Source organism: Panicum hallii, chromosome 7 (assembly GCF_002211085.1).
Source record: "Panicum hallii strain FIL2 chromosome 7, PHallii_v3.1, whole genome shotgun sequence".
NCBI lineage: Eukaryota > Viridiplantae > Streptophyta > Magnoliopsida > Poales > Poaceae > Panicum > Panicum hallii.
Window position 1 is genome coordinate 2,010,992 of NC_038048.1, and position 6,451 is coordinate 2,017,442.

At 43.3% G+C, this 6,451-nt stretch overlaps 1 pseudogene; it reads left to right on the forward strand.

Moving 5' to 3' along the window:
- Window positions 1-2,352: 2,352 nt before the first annotated feature.
- On the forward strand, window positions 2,353-3,547 carry LOC112899450 (annotated as a pseudogene).
- Window positions 3,548-6,451: the final 2,904 nt, after the last annotated feature.

The following is a 6,451-nucleotide window of genomic DNA, read 5'->3' on the forward strand; positions in this document are numbered from 1 at the left end:
CATTAAGTATGACAAGAAAAATTTTAATTTTCAGTGGAACTCCTATCTTCTAGGAGGTACATTTCTCAGGTACATTACTGCCTTCCATCAAATCCCTGTTCATTGATTTTACTGAGAACATTGAATCATTATTTACCTTCCAAACAAACTGATCCTCTGCTTCCACCAATCCCACCTGTACTACTGCTGAGACCGGTTTGGTCCACACTCTGAGCTTATCCCCTACCAAAGCTCCTCTAAAAGAGATATTCAAAGAGATGCTGCTTAACACGGATGCCACTGTTTTGTTCTTCCTTCTAGCTATGCTATACAGGACAGGAAACTGCTACATCAGAGGTTCCTGTCCTATCCACCGGTTCTCCCAAAATCTTACATGCTCCACATTTTTAAACTCGAATTTTGCTCCTCCCAAGAAATAATCCTTAACTTCTATTAAACCAAACCAAAACTGTGAGTCACCTGGCTGCTTGACCACCCGTGTCAGAGTTCTACTCTTTAAATACTTCTTCTTAAGCCGTTGTTGCTAGGTTCCTTCCTCATTTACGAGTCCGAAAAGCCATTTACTTAGGAGGCAAATATTCTAAGCATCCAGATTAGTAATCCATATGCCCCCTATGCTAATCTGTACTTCTTATGCTCATCACTCTGCCAAAAGAATCTAGATCTATGATAATCTAGTCTTTTGAGAACACCCCTAGGGATTTAAAAAAGGAGAGCATAAACATTGGTAAACTTGTAAGTATGGAGTTTATGCGCACTAATCTCCCTCCAATAGATAACAGTTTACCCTTCTAACTACTTAACCTCTTCTGAAATCATTCTCTTCAATCTGACTCCAACCCTTACTAGTGATTTTGTGATGACTCATTGGAATTCCTAAATACTTGAATGGGAAAGCTCCCCCTTTACATCCACACAGATGTATGTAATCCGTTGCCCTATTCTTGGCTTCTCATAGATAGAAAAGTTCACTCTTGTCAAAATTGATCCTAATACCAGAGAGTTCTTCAAAATCACACAGCACCATCTTCAGGTTCTTGGCCTGCTCTAATTCATCTCCTAAAAAAAGGATTGTGTCGTCAGCGTATTGAAGGATGGATAGCCCTTCATCAATCAAGTGTGGTGCCACTTCATTTAGCTAACCACCATGGCACCATTCCTTGATTTTGACACCAGCACGGCCAACATATCAGTTACAAGGTTGAACAAAACTGGTGATAAGGAATCCCCTTGTCTCATTTATTTTTGACTCCCACACTTCCTCCTGTTACAATGCTTTCAAAATCTTTCATTCTTAAAGTCTGTTGCAGAAAGTCCCAATTTACTTTATCATAGGCCTTTTCAAAATCTAGTTACTAAGAGGACTATTCCTTCATGTATTGACTCATGTAAGATCACTATTCCTTCATGTTGCCGCAAAAAATCGCTCGGCCGATGATGATTCCTCACGAGCAACATATCGGCCTAGGAGATCTACTTAACTCCAGTGCAGGTCCTTAGCCTTTTGATAAGATGCGGGCGTGCCATTCAGTTTGATCATGCAACTGAGAAGATAGGTAAAAAGAATTGATCGGCCGACAGCTGATGTAGCAATACCAGCCGATGTCAATTAGGTTTTAAACAACCGGCTATATGTCTGATGTTGATCCTTACAGATAAATAATGATACGAAACAATCTGCCGATATTGATTAAAAAAATATTAAATGTAGGCTTGATGTTTGAAGCATACATCGGCTGGGAGTCCGATGAGGATAAAGCAATTACCTCACATCTATCTTATCGCAAAAAGAACCACCAAGCCAATAACAACCAATCTACCATCACCACCATTCAGATCGGACCTAACCAAGATAGCGTTGGCAGCAGACGATAAACTAAAAGCTAGAAGCCGATGAATCTAGTTACGACAAGACACAGGCGCAATAAAAGCTTAAATAAGACCAAGGCAACAGACTATCGGGTAATGAGAACTAATCTAATGCGTTCGTTAAAGAAATCAATCTATTATTCATAGCTAAGCAATAGATTCAATAAATATAAGCCGATAGATCTAAGCAAGGTCAAGATAACTGTGACTCTATCGGATCTAGCAAGAGGTCGAAAGATACAGCTTTATAAGAGTCGATAGGAATCGATAACTGGTATGCGCCTGCACCAACCGAACCAGAGCAATCCAAGAGATCGAAACGATGCAGCGTTGAATGACGCCAATAGAGCTGATACAATTGTCAGGGCCGGCGGAACTTAGGACTTACCCCTTCGCTGGAGATCGAACTGATGCAGCCCCACGTCGGGTGCCAAGTTCCGCTGGTGATGAAAACCTCGGGAAAGAGGAAGGCGATGCGCCGAAAGTTGTGTTGTATTGATTGAGAGATAGTTTTTACAATGGCCAGGGCTTATATTTATACCCTGGGCTGACACAAAACTTGCATAACAAGAAATATCTAAACAAAATTTGTCTAACAAAAAATATCTAAATAAAGAATATTAAGATAGATGGACTCTAATTTCCCTTTTGTAGAGTCCTTGCTGATAAATCTTCCTTGACCGACTGTATCCATTCTTTGATACCAAATCATCAGCTTCCTTCCATATACTACATTGGTCATAAAATTACCAAATTTTGGTGCAAACAATTCCATTATAAATCTCCTAGGCAAGAAAGCAGTTTGTGATGGCTTAATTATCCTGTTAGCCACTGATATGAAACTATTAGCCAAAACTTTAGTGAAAATTTTGAAACTAACATACAGCATACAGATTGGCCTATATTGTTGGATCATCTTAGCTTCTTGCAGTTTTGGAAGTAAGGTTACTACTCCAATATTTAGACTATACAAAGGTTGATCCTCGGAATTAATGTTTTGACTAATAGATTCACAATGGAGTGCGAGCACCTCCTCTCCACCAGGAGTGACGACTGATGACAAGCCCTTCATGGTCGTTGGCTTGCGGGGCGTTGGCAACGACAGGGTCAGATTGGCCGTGATGAGCCAGGATCTCTCCCTCGTCGGCTTCAGCAACCGGAGCGGGCACTGGCATGCCTTCCCGGGGCACGAGCACCTCCTCCCCGGCTCCACGCCCCTTCCGTTCGGCAACAGCTACCGCGACCTCATCGGCGGGCTGCCCAACCTGCCCCTGGGGCGGCCCGCCACGCTGCAGGCTACCGGCGCCCTCTCCGGACCCGGCCACCGTATGTCAACGACAACGATGACGTGGAGGACTCAAGCGGGCGCTGGCGACCCTGATGGTGATCTCAAGTGAAGGACTGAAGGCCAGCGGCTGCAGCCGATAAGAGATATTTTAGCCAAGGGATGGGATTGCGTAGAGGCACGCGTTGCCTCCGAGCACCTGCCCTACATCGAGCAGGACACCACTACGAGATTCTCCGCAGTGAGAGGATCGGCAAGTGGGACAGGCCCTTCACTGAGCTGCTGAGGGAGCACACCAACATCACGAGCAAGGAGGAAGCGCTCTCCGTGGTCGGCGCCATTGCAAACCACACCTTAACGGACCTGCTGCTGGCTTACGCTCGCAGGGCCTAATGGGCATGTTTCCTGGCTCAGCTGGGGCTGAAACTCGTAGTGCCTCAGCTAGCTCTTCAGATTCCTGAGAATAATGAGCTCGTTCTCTAGTGATTAGATGATTATTCTTGGATTGTTGTTCGTGTCTATGGCCCATACTTGTATTAGTATGAGTTGGGGATCGACGCTGCAACGATTAGCTAGATTATGTGTGTTGATTTCAACTGGAGTCGCTCTTAACTTACCTTTTTTTTGAAAATTTCAAATTTCACATCTGAAATAGCACGATAGCTCAATTTTCAACTCTCAACCATAAAACCAAATAAAGTGGGCCATCCAACTGCTAAAGTCGAACAAATTTAGCACCTTAAGTGGCTTCAAAGGTGGTTTTTCTTTTTTATGAATTAAAAATTCTAGTTTGAAATAAAAAATTCAAAACTTTTTCATTTTGAATCATAAAAATATTTTTCTAAATATGTAACTTGTCTATCGGTGCTCTATATGGATCTTATTTGGTTAAAAGTAATAGGTATAACTGTAAACATAAAAATATTATAAATAGAAATAAATTGGATCAAACCGAGTATAGTAGACCTAGTTAGGTACAAATTTTAGAATAATGTTGGTACTAATTTTTAGTTTAAACTTAATTTCGTTAATTTTCATAAAATAAAACCACCTTCGGAACCATGAGAAGTGTCAAATTTGTCTGGTTTCAATGGTTAGATGGCCGTCATTATTTGGTTTTTTTTGTTGAAGGTTGAAAATAAGAATTTTGTGATTTTTGAAGAGTATAAACTGGACCTTTTCCTCTTTTTAATATTAGTACCATAGTGAGTTATTTGGTTGGGTAAAGTATGTTTCCATCTTCTCGGAAAAATGGTAATGACCAGTCTGGAAACTCAGTCTGTTCATGCTTGTTTTTTTTTGTCCTTTAGTCTGAAACAAGAGGGTTTTATCTTTCTCACCAAAAAGTTCAATTAGTTCACACTCAACTTTTGTCGCTTGTTTCAACAATGCATATATTAGTCAAATTTATTTAAAAACCATAGTTGTGGCCATATATATCTTTCCTTTTTTTCAAAAATAAACCCTCATAATCCCATTGGATAAGATTTTGTATTTGTCGATTTGCTATTCAATAAGTTCACTTTCACTCCTTATATAGTCCATACCATAAACATTTCATTTTTGTCACCCATAGGCCAATGTCGTTGCTAAATGAATTCAAAAAAACTTCAGTCAATTTTAATCCACTTTTAGCAAATTAGACAAACTAAGGGCAGTTCCAACAACTGACTAGGATAATTTCCATAGAACTAAATAGCTTGCCAGGTAAGTAGTTTACTGATGTGCTAAGAGTATTAATTAGGGAGAGAAGGAAATTATTTCTCATGCAAGAAACTATATCTGCCCGAAAACAATAAAGAAAGAAGGGGATAGGATCATGAAAGGAGGGAGCAGAAAGGGGATTGGATAATAACTTTTTGAAGAAATTATACATTAGGAATATAGTTTCTATATATGGTGTCTATACACTACTACAAACCACCCTCATCACCGCCGATCAAAACCCCCTTCACCGTCATGGGAGCGTTGAATTAGAGTCCGCGGTGATGGGGTCTGATCATCACTGTCGGTTCGTGAACCGGCGTTGAAACTCGGTCATCACCGCTAGTTTGAGCCACGCCCCAACGGTAATGATTATTAGAGATATGTATGGCTGACTTGTCTTGTACTCTAAGTCTACTTGACTCTTACTTGTACATCAAGCCGTCTCGGCTATATATATGAAAGGTCACCCTCCCCACAATGGGTGTATGGTGTTTCCCCTCTCGCTATCTCTCTACATGGTATCACGAGTCCGGGCCCTAATTCCCTGGCTCCCAACCCCTCCGCTGCCCTAATTCCCGTGCGCCGCCACTCGGCCCGCACGGCCACCACCCCACCCGGCCGCGCCGCCTCCCTGGCCGCGCCACCCCACTAGGCCGCACTGCCTCCCTGGCCGCGCCGCCCCAGGTGCCGCCTCCCTGGCCGCGCCGCCCCAGGTCGCGCTGCTCCCTGGCCGCGCCGCTCCCTGGCCGCGCCGCCTCTGCCCGCGCCGCCCTAGGTCGCGCTGCTCCCAGGTTGCGCCGCTCCCTGGCCGCGCTGCTCCTACGCCGCGCCGCTTCCCTGGCCGCGCCACCCCCAGCACCGATCAATCTGATCCGGCGCCATGTCGAACCAGTGGTGATGAAGTTTTTATAAACTCCATAAAAAGTTTAAAATGATAGCAAAAATTTTTAATACCCAAGCAGCCACAACACAATTAACCATCTCAACATCTAACGTTCATGATTTTTACACGTAATTTGCGAAATGTGCATCATCTGTGATTCAAACCCATGACCTCATTCATCGTAACCCCTCCATACCACTATGCGACCAGTTACTTGTAATAAGTGATTGGATATTATTCATTTATTCTAATTTTTCAAAGTCTTGTATTGAATTTTTAGATGTCAAGACAATCTCAAATAAAAATATTATCAACGTGCATGACACCTGACACTATGACATGTTGGTAAACATCGATAAGGAAATCCGCATTATCGCCCCCGGCCCTCACTCGCTATCCAACCGAACGCTGAGTCAAGCCGATGCAGTCACGCAGGGGTGGCCCTTCAGCATAGCGCTAGGTCAAATAAACAATTGGGCCACCCGCCCCTAGGCCAATACGGAGTGCTTCTTCTTCTTCTTCCTGTCATCAGATGCAAAATCACCAGCTCCAAGCCTCAAGGCGCCGCTCCGGCCATCTACTTGTCATGGGGAAGGAAGAGGTTGGGGGTATTTGCTCCGCCAGTAGGTGCCCTACCTGCTGTATAAGGAGCTCTGCCTATGGTGAAAGTCTTTCACTCCACCTATGGTGGAAGTCTTTCACTGTTG